At 39.4% G+C, this 15,886-nt stretch overlaps 1 long non-coding RNA gene across 2 annotated transcripts in view; it reads left to right on the plus strand.

Annotated features, from left to right (window-relative positions):
- The window catches only part of LOC134736301 (uncharacterized), a 90,788-nt gene that overhangs the window by 51,834 nt on the left and 23,068 nt on the right, over window positions 1-15,886 (plus strand). Inside the window, exon 3 of one of the 2 annotated variants that reach the window (XR_010120228.1) lies at window positions 11,664-11,798. The exons of the other annotated variant lie outside the window; for it this stretch is intronic. This is a non-coding gene — a long non-coding RNA (uncharacterized lncRNA). Of the gene's footprint in view, window positions 1-11,663; window positions 11,799-15,886 lie in introns of those variants that run through there. 2 annotated transcript variants of the gene reach the window in all.

Raw genomic sequence — 15,886 nt, forward strand, 5'->3', positions numbered from 1 at the left:
ATGGTATACATTTTATGAATTTGGACAAATGAATAATGTATATGCCATTGTAATATCATGCAGAGTTGTTTCGTTGTCCTAAAATCCCTCTGTGCTCTACCTATTTGTCCCTTTCTCTCCCTCAACTGCTGGCAACCATAGTGTCTTCATAGTTTTGCCTTTTCCAGAATGTCATATAGTTGGGGTCACATACTATGTAGCTTTTTACACATTGGTTTCTTTCACTTAGTAATATGCATTTAAGGTTTCTCCATGTCTTTATGCCAAGGTTGTTCATTTTAATGCTGAATAATATTTCATTGTCTGGATGCACCACAATTTATTTCTCCATTCACTGACTGAGGACATCTCGGTTTATTCTAAGTTTTGGCATTTATCAATACAGTTGCTATAAATATTTGTGTGCAGATGTTTGTGTGGACATAAGTTTTCAACTCTTTTGGGTAAATAACAAGGAGCATCATTACTGGATCACATGGTAAGAGTATGTTTAGTTTTGTAAGAAAATGTCAAACTGTCTTTCAAAGTGGTTGTACCATTTTGCATTTCCACCAGCAATGAATGAAAAGTTCCTGTTGTTCCACATTCCCACCAGCATTTGGTGTTGTCAGTGTTTTGGATTTTAGCAATTCTAATAGGTGGGTAGTCGTATTTCATGGTTGTTTAATCTGTAACTCCCTAATGACATGTGGTGTTGAACATCTTTTCATATGCGTATTTGTCAGCTGTGTATCTTCTTTGGTGAGGTGTCTGTTCAGGTCTTTTGCCCACTTTTTAACTAGGTTTTTCCTTTTCTAATGGATCTAAGAAGAGCGTTTGATTTTTCTGTTTGTTCAGCTTTTTACTTGTTACGATGAAGCGGCAACTTCTAACCTCCTTACATGCTGGATTGGAAGCTGAAAGTTTACAATCTGCTTTTTAAGGTTGAGCAATAGCATAGAATTAATATTTCTTGTGGAAAATATCCACTTATCTGAAGTTCATCAGTTTCTTCTGTTATACTATATTTCTTTCTGTTAAAGTAATATTTAATTATATATTTCTTAAAAATGAAACTATGTTTAATGTTAACTTTTTGTAAATTTTTTCTTGTCGGTTAGAGCAATAATTTTTCTATTTCAATTTGTAAGTGAAAATGTGTGTGAATAATGTCTGTGTCTCTGACGGTGGCATTGTCAGTGAGTTCCTGCTTTCTTTTTTTCTATATTGTTTATTTTTAAAAATTGTGTGTGTATAGACTTATATAAACAATCAATGTCTTTCCAGAGAAATACCTCAATGTGCTAGATTTGTGGGTCCCTGGGATGTAGGGTCACAAGAACATCTGTAAATTTCTGCTTTCAGTTCTAAAGAATGAGTTAGCTTATAAATGGCACTCTCAAGACTAAATTAAGATTTCTGTTTCCATATTCGATGTTAGCTTTTGTCCAGAACATACGACCTGCGAAGGCCCTTGAAAAGTCCCTGACTAGAGTCCTGAAGCTCCCTTAAGGCAGAAACAGATTTATATGTATGATTCTATTCTTTCTCAAAATTACAAGTACTATAAGTAATACTATTATTGTAAAACTATACTTTTATTTCAAACATGTAGAAAAGAGTAGAAATAATATAATGAATGTCCACAAATGAGCCACTTATAAATCTTAGCATTTTGCCTCATTTGCTTTGGATCTTCTTTTCTTAAAAAAATTGTACACATTATGGATGACAGTGCAGACTCTTGTGAGCCCCTCCCTGAAGCCATTCCCCTATCCTGCTTTCCGGAATTAGATCCTATTCATTGAGCCTCAACTAAATTTTGGTAGAAATCACATCCATATAGTGGCTTAGTGGTTTTTTGAACTTTCTAGAATACATTGAAATTGTTTGATTCCTTCCATTCCTAGTAAAAAAGTGTTTTGTCTATCCAATATAGCTGTGGTTTGTGACATATGGCAGTATCTGTTGTAAACACTGAAAATACTAGAGAGATTAATATTTGAGTCCAACCTTGAAAAACTCCAATGTTTTCATTAAAATTCAAAATTCCCCGTCAAGTATTAATAACATTCATTCCTGTTTTGCAGTAAGCATCAAAACAATGAATTTCATTTGAGGAGGAAAGGGAGCTAGAACCTGTTCACTAGTTTTAACTGTCCTATACAACTATATCACTTTAGTTTTGAACAAAGAAATCCCATTCATAGAAATAAATCAGGTGGTAACATCTGTCTTGATTTATCATATACAAAAAACAAAACTGGGTAGAAATGATGGTTTTATGGACACTCAAGGCACTAGGCCAGAAGTGACTCCAAAAAGTTACAAAGTTGTCTTCAGTTTAGAACAGCTTCATCTCAATCTTCACTACTTACCAATTGCTTTTAAACCAAGGAGGCCTAAAGGATTTTGAGAATCATGCAAACATGATAGAATCAAATAATCAATAATCTGTCTTTCCTTGATTAGAATTCACTGTTGCCAGTTAAAATTTACAGCTGAATGTTCAAGAGAGTACTTTGAAAGAAGAAGCTCTCTTCATGGTCTGAAACAACCTCTGACCAAAAGGCATTAAGTTGAGTGAGAGAAATTTGTCAGACGCTCTTAAAAATGAGCGACCAGAGGGAGGCCGAATGAAATGCAAAGTGCCAGGCATCATGACATGGAGAAAATGAGCAAGAGCCTGACTCTCCCTGTAAGAAAGATCAGGAATATAGAGGGAGAAAATGCCAGGGTTCTGAGTACAGGGGACTGGCTTGTAGCTAAACCAGAGAAAGAAGATGAATAATATGAGCTGTGTAACTTGTATTTATATGCTGTCGTCCTCTGAGAAGTTCATAGTACTTTATGGATAACATCTAATTAAACTTCACAACATGCTTGGAAGTGAGGAATCAAGTGTTATTGTCCCTGTTTTACAGATAGGAAACCATGCTATCTGAGACTTGGCTCACCTTGTTAGCGGCACATTAGAAAGGGGGCTTTAAATATGTCTTCTATATCAATGCTGTATCCATTATCTTTTCTTCCTGAAAACATCTAGAATTTTCATGTGTTGTAAGAAGAAATCAGATGAATCATTATTTCTATTTACTGAATGCTCTCCCCACAAATTGATGGCTTCCCTTTCCAGCTAGGAAACACTCTCATTCTGAAAATAGCCATGCGATGTAGGAAAAGAATTCTCATTTCACAGAGGAAAAGTTGAGGCTCAGAGAATGAGAAAGCATCCACCTCTACCCAGTAAGTGGCAGGGCCAGGATATAAGCCAGCTCTTTTCTACCGTAAAACTCATGCTGTCTTAATATGAAATAGGATGAGATTTCTACCCTCTATGCCCTAAGTTTGGAAACATTGAGGTGGGCTAAAATGCGTGGATTAAGCATCCTCTTTAACGTCCTTAACAAGTGCTTCATGACTTGGCCTTTGGATATCTCTTCTGCCACATCTCTGAATACTTCCTACCTCCCATTCCAGCAAAACGGGGTGACTTTCAGTTCTCTATTGCACCTCGCAGTGTAGCCTCCACACCCTAAAACTTGAATTTTCTTTTCAATACTCCACTAACCCTTTAATTGACTGAATTCCTCACTATCCCCAGGTCTCAGCTTAGGAGTCACTTCTTGGAAACAGTCTCTGATTCCCCCAGATTAGGCTAGGGGCCCTTCTCCTATTTTCATCAAGCTTTGGACTGTTACCATTGCAGCACTTTCTACTATGTATTGTAATTCCTTTTTACTTATGAACTCCACATCAGAATGACCATTTCTAATTGGTTCATAGCTGAAACCTCAGCACGTCACCATCATTTTTGGCATCAGTAGGTGTCTAAAAAGTTGTACTAAATGAATGAATCCTGAGTCTTAAATTATTTACATTATCTATCCCCCGGTCCAACCTGCCCTGGATTCTCACCTTTCCGGTAACCAACTGGCTTTGACAGCCTTCTCTCGGTGAACCTGAGAAGTTTGGAGACAGTCTTAGCTTCTCCATCCTAAAAAATAGAGACATTAGTTTTCCCTGCAGAGTTATCAGGTATTCACAGAAAGGCTAGGCTGTCTGTGGAGTCCCTTGTGCCTGGGATTTTTGGATGCCCTGTTAGGCCCCTGGCACTCCCCACCTCTGGTCACCCCAACTCTGGACATTAAGTGAGCTGCCCAGCCCCACCACTTGGGTAGTCTTAATGACTCCCAAAAAGCATAATGCACAGTCTTCTTTATTCGTTTTCAGGCATTCCTTCATATAATTCATGGTGAATTGGACTCTCACCCTCTCTGCCATGCTGTTCATTGCACCCCACCTCATCAGACTGACTGAAGACCTCTGTGTTACCTGGGATAGTGGAAATTTATCTCCCATTTTACTCCCTCTCCCCACTCCACCCTCATTCCAAAGCTGTTGTTTCTGCCCTAAATTTACCCCTTCTTCTAACTGATTTTGTATCAAAGACTCTTACTGTGAAATCTTTCTCTTACTAAAAATGCCAACAACCACCAGCCACTTTCCCTTCCTCCCCAGTACACCCTTTAGCTGGTTCTTCTCTGTTCTTGGCACCTCCTAGAGGGAGGTTAATGTAGCCTGAATCTGGGAGTCAAGACCAACAGCTTCTTTTGAATAAACAGCCTGAACATACACACACATACATAGTGGTGTATACACACATACACAGACACACACACACATATAGACACACATATAAACACACACACACATATACACGTGTGGTAACATAGCTTTTAAAGTATATATATGTGTATATATATATATAAAGCCATATATATATATATACACACACACATAACCATGCATATGTATATCTAGTTTTAATATACATACTTTTTTTTTGGTGAAGTCCAGGATGCAGAGAACAGACTGAAAAATGAATCATGATCCCCTTTCTTGACTGCTTTGAATGTCATTTTCTAGTAATCGGAACAGCCGAAGCCAACTAACATTTTCATTTGAGGGAAAAGAAAATCTCCAAGAACTCAGCAGTCATGGTCTTAATAAAGTATATTTAACAACATGTAGTTTTTACACAATGTATTAGCGTTATTCATAAGGGTAGAAAGGCTACAAAAGCAGCAGTGAAAGGAAATGAATATTTTAAAAGAGGCTTTCCCCAACATATAAAGTAAAATCATGAATGCTAAAACATTTTATTGTCTGTTTTAAATTTTAGAGATGGCATTATCCCCTTTTAAAAAGTGTGTTAATCTATCCCTTCAATAGTAATTTACTTAGTTCCTGCTGTGTTTGGAATATCTTTAATGCTACATAAATATAAAATCCTTTAAAAAGTAAGTGAATCCAAATATTTATAAAGCTCTTCTTTGAAGAACCAAATTTTTATCCAAATTGTCAAATGGCTACAAGTTATGCTGCCTTTATATTTCTATCCAACACATCTAAATAGTCTCTATTGCCCAAATGGTCACGTTTTCCTCAATCATCTACCGCATTCTCATCTTCCTCTTTCTTACTTATCACACCACTGCAGGACGCTAACACATGTATTGAAGGATTTCTTTTGATGTCAGAAATAATTCCTCTATCATGTAGGATGTAGTGAAGACGCAAGTATTCTTCCCACATATGGGAGAGAGGACTCCTCTTAAACAATCCAGGAACCGATAATAATCAAAAGCTCCTAACAGAAGCACAAACAGGCTTCAAAACTGCCCTGTGTGAAATTTCAGCCTTCTGCAAACAGGAGTTGAGTTTTGTGTTGCAAGTGCTGAAACATTAAGAAAAGAACTCAGAATTAGACCACCTCTGCAGAGCTCAGAGAGAGACAGGAAGATGGCTTTTCTTCCACATTTGATTTGTTGGAAACCAAATCCAAGGAGATTTTATAGCCTTTTAGAACTCATAAGCCCTTTCATTTTATCTCTGTTTTATAGCCCTCCTCACTGAGACCATAATGCACAGGGGAGATCTGCCAAGACTCCTGAACTCGTCTATTCCATTTGTGTCTGTTGACAGGAATCCATCCCATTGTCAGCTGCCACTTCTTCTGCACGAAGGAGGAGTCCATGACTTCAGAATATCAGATGGGATAAGGAGATGAGAACAGATTTCAGATCCAGAAAGACCTGGGGTCAAACTAACATAGCCTTTACCTGCCACAGATGACATAATTTTTATGAGACTTGGTATTCTCTTATGCAAGATGGGGAAATAATTATGTGCATCTCACAGATTGCTATGGGGACTGAGGGAGGCCACACACGCTCTTTGTTCAAATCTCGTCAGCTGTATGCCTTTGCATTGGTTTCTGTAAAATGGAGCTAATGATAGTATCTATTTCACAGACTTATTAGGATTGTTAAATGAGTTACTTTCTATAAAGTACTTAGAAGAACACTGGGTACATAATAGACCCCCATAAATATTATTCTCATTATGAGTGGTAGCAGCATATCTGAAGTCTCTAACACAGGGTCTGCCACATGTGGGTTGTCAACATATATTACTGTCACCCTACATCTCCTTTATTTTGGGTAAGGGCTTTTATTTGGGGAAGGTTTTCTTGTTTCTAAAATTACATAGTGCTTAGCACATTGCAGACCTTTTGCTATTTTGCTATGTCTCTACAAGGTGACCTGACTGATTTGGAAAGATGAGTGAGCTCCGATTTTGTTTACGGCCCCTGCACCTCATTGAACTCAGTTCATCTGAGTCAGAACCTTCATTAACCCTCAAAGTATTCAAGCATCCCATTTTGCTTTGACTCAGTAACTAACTGTGGTTTTTGCTATTTGTGGGCTGTTGACAGCAGACTGGACTTTCACATGAACTATCGAGACGATCTATACCTCTATCAGTGGGGCCACAAGTACTGAATATCTAAAGTTACCTCCCTAAGCTCTGTCAAAATCGCCAAAATGCTCCTCATTAGAGACACAGCGCTGGGTTAACAAGAAAATGTAGCTGAAGTAGGATAGACAGTGAGGGCTCATGAACACGGCAATTTTTGGCCAAGGCCCTTTCTTAGAGAGAATGACTGTCTCTTGGCCCCTAAATAATGGAACACAGGACAACTCAACTTTGATAGGAAGGAGAGATCCATGTATCCATCAGGAAGGGTGGACTTAGGTGGAACTGAATCACTAGAGGGGGCCATAGGAGCATGAAGGGCCCATTGGCAAAACCAAAGACAGGCAGGGAGGCATCACCAAAGCCAACTTTGTAGCCCCTCTGCACCTCAGTTTGGCCCTGTCAGCCATATGAATCACAGGCAGCATTTATTCAATTGGGCTTGGCTGACATGTAGTTATGCATCCCAGTCTCAGCAGAAAATTTCGTTGGTCTTGATCAACTCAAATCCTCTCTCCTCCTGGTTTTGCCCTCTGTGCTTCTCTGCTGGCTCCTCAACAGTTTTTATAAATCCTAGGGTTGGATATCTTGGAAAGAGGCCAGGAAAAGCAAAATCAAGAAGGAAAATGAGGCTCCCTGAGTAGGCCCAGATTTGCTGAGTTTCACCATTTCCTTCCATCCCTTCTGACTTTGTGAGTCTGAATGTTAGAAAGTCTACTTGGGCCAGATTGCAGGGTAGGCAGCTGTCTAATATTCAACTTCTTTTCTTTCTTTCTTTCTTTCTTTCTTTCTTTCTTTCTTTCTTTCTTTCTTTCTTTCTTAATAAATTTATCTGAAAAGTGCATTAATTAACTTTACAATGATTGGAGATAGGAGTCAGATCATAACTAGCTACCAAAGAGCATAAAATGCCAGAATCAATATTACAGTAAAGATTTAAACTTCATAACATTTTCATACATAATGCCTTGTACGTACAGTAATTTCTTAGCTAACTCGGTAGGGAAATATTCTAGTTTGGCCAAGTGAATCTGCTTGTTACATACTAATTCACCAACATTTCAAAGATCAGGCTAAGTCTTCATTGAAAAATGGGACCTCAGGTTTGACTCAATTTTTACCTATATGCAACTATGAATCAAACTTTATCCATCTGGGATTTTCAGTTTGGGATAAAATGGAATAAGCTATAAAACCTGAACAGAATGCATAGAGCATCTCTTTGAGGACTCTAGAAAGTAAATAGTGACAGATAGATTGGAAAAAACCAGAATTCAAAATACCACTAAATTGGTGGTGACTTTCCTTTTTTAAAAGTTTCTCCAGCCTGGACTCAAGTTAACCTGAAAGATGGAAGCAGCCATCAGCATGGACATAAGGAACACCAGGAGAAGCCCTGTCATCTAGGCTTGAGAACTGAGAAAATGGTTTGTTGGAAGCTGTGGGGGACCATCCCACAGACCTTGACCCAACAACAGATGAATAACATACAGTGACACAGATATTATGTTTGTCAGTCTGGCTGAGAATCTGCTCATCTGACAAAGGGCTAATATCCAGAATCTACAATGAACTCAAACAAATTTACAAGAAAAAAACAACCCCATCAAAAAGTGGGCAAAGGACGTGAACAGACACTTCTCAAAAGAAGACATTAATGCAGCCAAAAAACACATGAAAAAATGCTTATCATCACTGGCCATCAGAGAAATGCAAATCAAAACCACAATGAGATACCATCTCACACCAGTTAGAATGGCCATCATTAAAAAGTCAGGAAACAACAGGTGCTGGAGAGGATGTGGAGAAATAGGAACACTTTTACACTGTTGGTGGGACTGTAAACTAGTTCAACCATTGTGGAAGTCAGTGTGGCGATTCCTCGGGGATCTAGAACTAGAAATACCATTTGACCCAGCCATCCCATTACTGGGTATATACCCAAAGGACTATAAATCATGCTACTATAAAGACACATGCACACATATGTTGATTGTGGCCCTATTCACAATCGTAAAGACTTGGAACCAACCCAAATGTCCAACAACGATAGACTGGGTTAAGAAAATGTGGCACATATACACCATGGAATACTATGCAGCCATAAAAAATGATGAGTTCGTGTCTTTTGTAGGGACATGGATGAAACTGGAAATCATCATTCTCAGTAAACTATTGCAAGGACAAAAAACCAAACACCGCATGTTCTCACTCATAGGTGGGAACTGAACAATGAGAACACATGGACACAGGAAGGGGAACATCACACACTGGGGCCTGTTGTGGGGTGGCGGCGGGGGAGGGATAGCATTAGGAGATATACCTAATGCTAAATGACGAGTTAATGGGTGCAGCATACCAACATGGCACATGTATACATATGTAACAAACCTGCACACTGTGCACATGTACCCTACAACTTAAAGCATAATAATAATAAAATTTAAAAGAAAAAAATACAAGGGTAATTAACATAGGAATGTAGAGGAGTCTATCTAAATCACTTGTTTACTCTTGTGGTCCTAAGACTAACCTTTGTCCATCTGTGGTGCGTGATTGCTCTCTACTCCTGGGGGTCCGGCAACAGTAATCACCTTCTAATGGTGTTTACTTGAGACTTTTGTCATTTAATGTGTGCCGAATACATGCCAGGAGGGCCAGGGAGTTGCAACTCATTACAGCACTCCCCTGGGAGTCTGTAAGTGGTCTGGATAATATTCAACTTCTATGTTCTGCTTACATTGATTGAGCTTTGCCCATGGCAGGCACTGGGTGATGGGCTTTCTCAAACCTCACTTTGTTTCATCCCCACAACAGGCCCGAGGATGGCAGGAAGTAAACTGACTTCCCTAAGGTTTCATTGATAGTGTAAGTGCAGGTCCCAGATCTGCCTGACCAAAAGGTCTTGATCGGTCTTTTAAAGTTGCAGATGAGGTTGTTTCCTGGATGTGGGGAGTGAATCTTGGTGAGAAACTGAGGGTTTGAAGAAGGTGAAAAAAATTGGAAAAATTGTTGTGGGAGTTGTCATATACTAAAATGAGACACTCAACAATGAAGGCTTGGTTGGAGATGGGGGCAGAGTTTCTGCTCAATAGGAGTGGAGAAATTAGTTGGGCTGAGACTAAAGATTGAGGATTTGTACAGAAACAAGATGTATGGTCTGAATGGCATCCCCCAAAATTTATATGTTGAAGCCCTAACCCTCAATGTGACTATTCAGAGATAGGATCTATAAGACGGTAATTAAGGTTAAACGAGGTCATAAGGATGCTGCCCTAACCCAACAGGACTGGTGTCCAGAAGAAGAAGAGACACAGCCTGGCATGGTGGCTCATGCCTGTAATCCCAGCACTTTGGGAGGTCGAGGCGGGCAGATCACGAGGTCAGGAGTTTGAGACCAGCCTGGCCAGCATGGTGAAACTCTGTCTCTACTAAAGATACAAAAAGTTAGCTGGGTGTGGTGGCATGCACCTGCAATCCCAGCTACTTGGGAGGCTGGGGCAGGAGAATTGCTTGAACCTGGGAAGCGGAGGTTGCAGTGAGCCAAGATCACCCCATGGCACTCCAGCTTGGATAACAAGACCAAACCTCTGTCTCTAAAAAAAAAAAAAAAAAGAAAAGAGGAGACACTGGAGTTCTTGCTGCACCACGTGACGACACAGGGAGAAGGCAGCAATCTGCAAGCCAGCAAGGGAGTGCTTGCTGGAAATGGAATCAGCTGGCACCTTGATCTTGGACTTGCCAGTTACCCTAACTGTGAGAAATTAATTTCTGCTGTTTAAACCATCCAGTCTGTGCTATTTTGTTATAGAAACCCAAGCAAACTAAGACACATAAAGTCAAGGTGGGTTTTGTAAGCAAAGCAGTCAGGTAATTTTCAAGGAATTGGATGTTCTTTAAATATGCGAGAATGAACAAGACAGAAGTTAACAAAGTAGTGGTTAGAGAGGTCTAGAGAATTTTGAGTGGCTCATGGATTCCAGGTGTGGCTTTACCAGTGAGTAGCTTCAGTGGCACAGTAAGTGGAGTTGAGGAGGATGACGAACTGGGAATTGAGAATGTCAGCTGAATTGGCAACATAGATATACTGAGGTTGCTGAGAATAATGAGAGAAGAGGAAAAGTAAGTCAGAAACTAAAGACGTCCCCTCATATTTCTATCATATATTTCGCTAGCTCTAAGAAATGCATCATACGTTATTTTCTTCTAGAAAGGGTCTTGTGGAGGAAGCATATAGTGACTTCTTTAATTTTGGGATTCTACACTGCCCATTATTTAGACAACCACAACCAAATGTATTCCTATCCTATAAGATTGCTGTCATTTTCCATATGTCTGAGGGGAACAAAAGGTGGCATTGTTTCAATGACCACTTTGGTGAGTGTACCTAAAGTCTTAGTTAACTACTGATGTTATAAACTAAAAATGTAATGCTTACTCATCTATTATAAGTGAAAGCTGCTCACTAATATCTTGTATTTTTGAGGTTTAGGGTTAATGAATAGGGTATTTTCTTTTTCTTTTTTCCCTCTTACCGGGAACCAAGTGGCCCTTGTCTCCCTTATTATAATTCAACTACGGATTTGTAGTCACTCACTTAAACAGCATGCAGATTTATATTTGTAGTATATTCATAATTATTTTTAAAAATCTATGCATAAATACTAGAAGGAGTTACATAAAAATATTAATAGGGTGGGTGGGGATGGTGAACTATTATGCTTTAGTCTTCTTTAATACTTTTCAGTTTTTGTTTTACCTTTTTTGTAATGGAAATGTGTTATTTTTATGAAAAAGCAAACCAACAACATTATACATAATATATACTGACTATGCAAATAAATAATTTTTTATCCATCCAGATTCTTTATGTCTTGCAAATGATACTATCATGAATTAAGGTATTGCTCAAAGAAGAGGAATTGGAACCTGTTTTGAGCACCTGCTGGATTAATAACTGCTTCTTCCGGGCAAGATTGCCTACATGCAGAGTAGCCAATAAATCTCTTGTCACCTGGTGTACAGTGCCTCATTCAGAAAGAGAAATGACATACCTTTGCAAGCAGATGAACTACCAGAGATATGGACATCTCACACAAAGATAATGCATCATCTCCCTCAATTAGGTACTGGCTCAAATCTGCCAGCTTAGGTAATTAGTACTACATCTCAAATAATGTTCCCTGCTATTGTAGGTTAAATTGTGTGCCCCTCACAAAAAGATAAGTCAAAGTCCTGCAAAGGTGATCTTGTTATCTCTACAGATGTAATCAAGTTCAGATGAGGTCATTAATATGAGTCATAATTCAATATGGTTGATATCTTTATTAGAAGAAGACAAGAGACAAAAAGACAGAGATACATGAGGAGAGAAGGCCCTGTGTGAAGGAGACAGAAATCGAAGTTCTGGAGCTGCAAGCCAAGGAATGCCAAGGACCACTGGCAGACTACCATAGGCTAGGAAGAGGCCAAGAAGGCTTCCCTCCTGCAGGTTTCAGAGGGAGAATGGCCCTGACACCCCCGTGATTCTGGACTTCTCCTCTCTAGAACTGTGAGACAATGAATTTCTTTTGTTTTAAGCCACCCTGTTTGTGGTGCTTTGTTATGGCAGCCCTAGGAAATGAATGCCCTGTAAAATTACAATTGCTTATTTAGGACCACAGACATTTATTTAATAAACATTATCTTATATCTCTGTTCAAATCTTTGATGCGTGCAAAGGTATTCATGTAAGCTGGGAGCCTGCTGCAGATATTACTAGAGTTGCTTCAAGTTTCTACACAGAGTTAAATATTCAATGTGAAATGGGTTGAATACAAACTCTGGGTACAGAGGGCTGTCAAACAGGGTGAGGCACCGAACGGAAGAAAACTTCCTAAATTAAAACCAAACTTTCTAAATTAAAATCATGTGGCCACACTATATGGCTGGACAAGGTCAAATTCATAGCAAAAGAAAACTAAAATAGTCTCAGAAAGCACCTCAGGAGGAAGGTTTGATCACAGACAGCTGTTGTGGTGGCAAAGGATTTCCCATTTCCACCGGACCAAGATGGCAACCAGGTTTCATATTCAGCATCATCCCATAACAAAGGCTAGTTGCTGCCAGGAGCACTATGTGGAGTGGCATTGGATGGCTGATTTTAGGGACAGAAGGAAAGAGTGCTGGAACTAATTATCAATGTCTGCCATGGATATAGTTGATATAGTTGGGGGAAATGGTGATAACAGAGCTACAATATATTTAAACTCTGTTGTGAGTTACTATAGTGGTGCAATGATCACAGGCCACTGTCATACAAAACTTGATCACACTTCTGAGCTCCTGGCAGGACTTGAAACCATTCAAGCCTGAGGACTTCTTAGAATGATAATATAGTAAGTAAGAGAAATAATTAAACACCATTTTTTGAGTGTGCTAAAGGAAATGAAGAATTTAAAGATAATTCCTAAGGGCTCCTTTGACATTTTAAGTTTATTTAGATTCTTCTCATATCTCATTTTTTTTTAAATGAAAGGTAATAGACTAGTGTTAATAATTGTTGGCATTTTCTGTTGTAATAACTATTTTTTTTGTTGTTGCTGGTTTTTTTTTTTTTTTTTTTTTTTTCAGTAACAACCATGTAGAATGAAAATGCTTGCTCAATCATTCTGGATGTAGGTAACCATCATTATGGGGCCCCAGAGTATTTGGAGTGAAAGGCTGTGGCATGCTCACCATTGATACCTGATGGCAGTGGGTCTACATTTTGATTATGACACTGAGAAGGAAGATGGAATACAACAATCTCTTGACTGGGGACTTGTAAATCTAAGCTCAAATATGGAAGACTGTAGTGAGAATGAATTCCAAAATGCCACCTCAGTTGGGGTTAAAGAAGAGGCTTACAGATCATAGGTCAGCATGCAGGTACACAGTCATCCATTTCTTGGATCTTGCACAGAGGCATGTTTGCACTGGCACCTGGTGGAGGCTCTGTGGTTGTGCTCCAGGGCTGGGACCCTTTCCGAGCCCCCTCCACTCCGTTGTCCTCTTTTTTTAATGGGTCAAGCTTGAGAGCGACTTTTTTCAGGGGAATCAAAAAGACTCTTTGGGTGCCACACAGACTTAGCTTAAGTGCAGGTATTTGTAGTAATGGGTGGAAAAAGCCAGTTACCCAATCCATGGAGGTCTTGAGAGGTGTGTAGAGTTTTAGTCCTTCCTACTTCAGGGAAGACATCTTTCGTCCAAAGTAATTTGTCAGGTAACCCAGAAAGCTCCTGGGGACATTTTGGGAAAGTTTTTAGTAGATTATATTTCTGTTGAAAGATAGAAGCTCTTATCTACCAGATCTGTTTCGGTAGAGGGATTATAACTTCTGTTCCACTGTCGTGTGACCTGGCATTGTGACTTGTTTTGGCCAATGGCATGTGAGTGCAAGTGACATGTGACATTTTGAGCAGAGGCTCTAAGAGCTATCATTGCCTTTACCACCTCTTTTTTTTCTCTGCCTTGAGACTGATATGTCCCAGATGGGGGCTTTTTCTTCAGACTTTGTTTCCAAATAGAGCAAGCATGGAGTAGAGCTGTAGCCAATGTACAATGTGAATGAGAAATTAATGTTTGCTGCAGTAAGTGGTTGAAATTTTGGATTTGTTTACAGCACAACCTGGCAAAAGCTGACCATAACATCATTTCAAAAAGCCACACACTATCTAAGGCAGTTATGGACTATCCCCATTTGTAGAAGGCAATTTCAGGAATCTAGGTAGAACCAAAGAGCTAATATCTTCAAATAAAAATTAGGTCCCACATTGATGATTCCAAGGACTCAGAGAAATCTGAAGGCATATCTCAAACTAGAAAAGAATGCAATGAGGGAAAAGGACATGCAGGACATAATTGCTAATACTATTATAAAAGATCAATACTAGACCAATATGTGGGGTGTGTGTGAGAGAGAGAGAGAAAGAAAGCCTGAGAAAGAAAGAACTAGGGGGAGGGGTTGAGAGAACAAGAGCTTGGAGAGTTTAAGATTGATTGGCCCAGCAGTGGCCTTTCTCTTTCTCCCAAAGAGACTGGTGTTTAAGAGTCTAGTCCTCAAATTGTGTGGTGAATATAGTAGTAGTTCCACCTAAGAAATGAAGGAATCCAGCTATTAGAAGACTGACTATAAATGGGAAGGGGGCCAAAGAAGAAATGCCTATACTTTCTCACAGGAAATATGAGAAGGGAACTGATCCACAGGGGAAATAGGGGTCAAGACAAGCAGTGAGGAACAAGGACCAGACAAGAACCCAACCTCTTAGAAACTGGGATACTGAGGTCAGAGCAGAGCTGGGAACAAACTGGATCAATACTGAAGCAGCGAGGTACCAACTTTATATTTCCCTCCAGGAAACTGCTTGGAGGCTGGAGTGGTTCAGAAGCTGCAGGAAGAATTTAAATGGTTTTATCTGTGTAGGTTATAGGACAGAATTACTACGTTCTGATGTTATGTGATAGGATAAAGGAGCAGGCCGATTATCTCTGTCTTTTAACAGATGTAATGAATCAAACTAGGCTAAAAAAAACCTCCCTCTTTTTTTCTCTAACTTCAGACAGCCTTCCCAAAGCTATGGGAATTCTCAGTGCATAGTGCAAGATGGCTGGTGGAAAGAATTCTTTTTTTCTTCAGTCTACAGATTTCTAGAGCTAAACAAAGTGACCTGATGTGTTCCCATCAAATGAATGATCACAGCTTTTGTAACATGATTTTTCTTTCTTTGTATTTCAGTATCAATGTGGCTTTACTACTGAACTAGCTTGCATTGAAGTTGCCTTAAATTCTTAAACAAGGGATCAATCATTTTCAAAGAATGATGTGGCAGAGATTGCTATTTGTCCCAATATCCATTTCCCCCCTCATCTTATTGTTTGTTGGCCAAACAATATGGAAGCTGCAGGAAGAATTTAAGTGGTTCTATCAGTGTAGGTTATAGGATGGAATTCTCAATTTTTAGCTAGGCGCTTGGCCACCGCAACCAAAGGATACGTTTCTCAGTCTTTCTTAGGTCCTGGTGCGGAGATATGACTAAGCTCTGGCCAATGGAAGGCCTGTGAGTGG

Source organism: Symphalangus syndactylus, chromosome 3, assembly GCF_028878055.3.
Source record: "Symphalangus syndactylus isolate Jambi chromosome 3, NHGRI_mSymSyn1-v2.1_pri, whole genome shotgun sequence".
Taxonomy (NCBI): Eukaryota; Metazoa; Chordata; class Mammalia; order Primates; family Hylobatidae; genus Symphalangus; species Symphalangus syndactylus.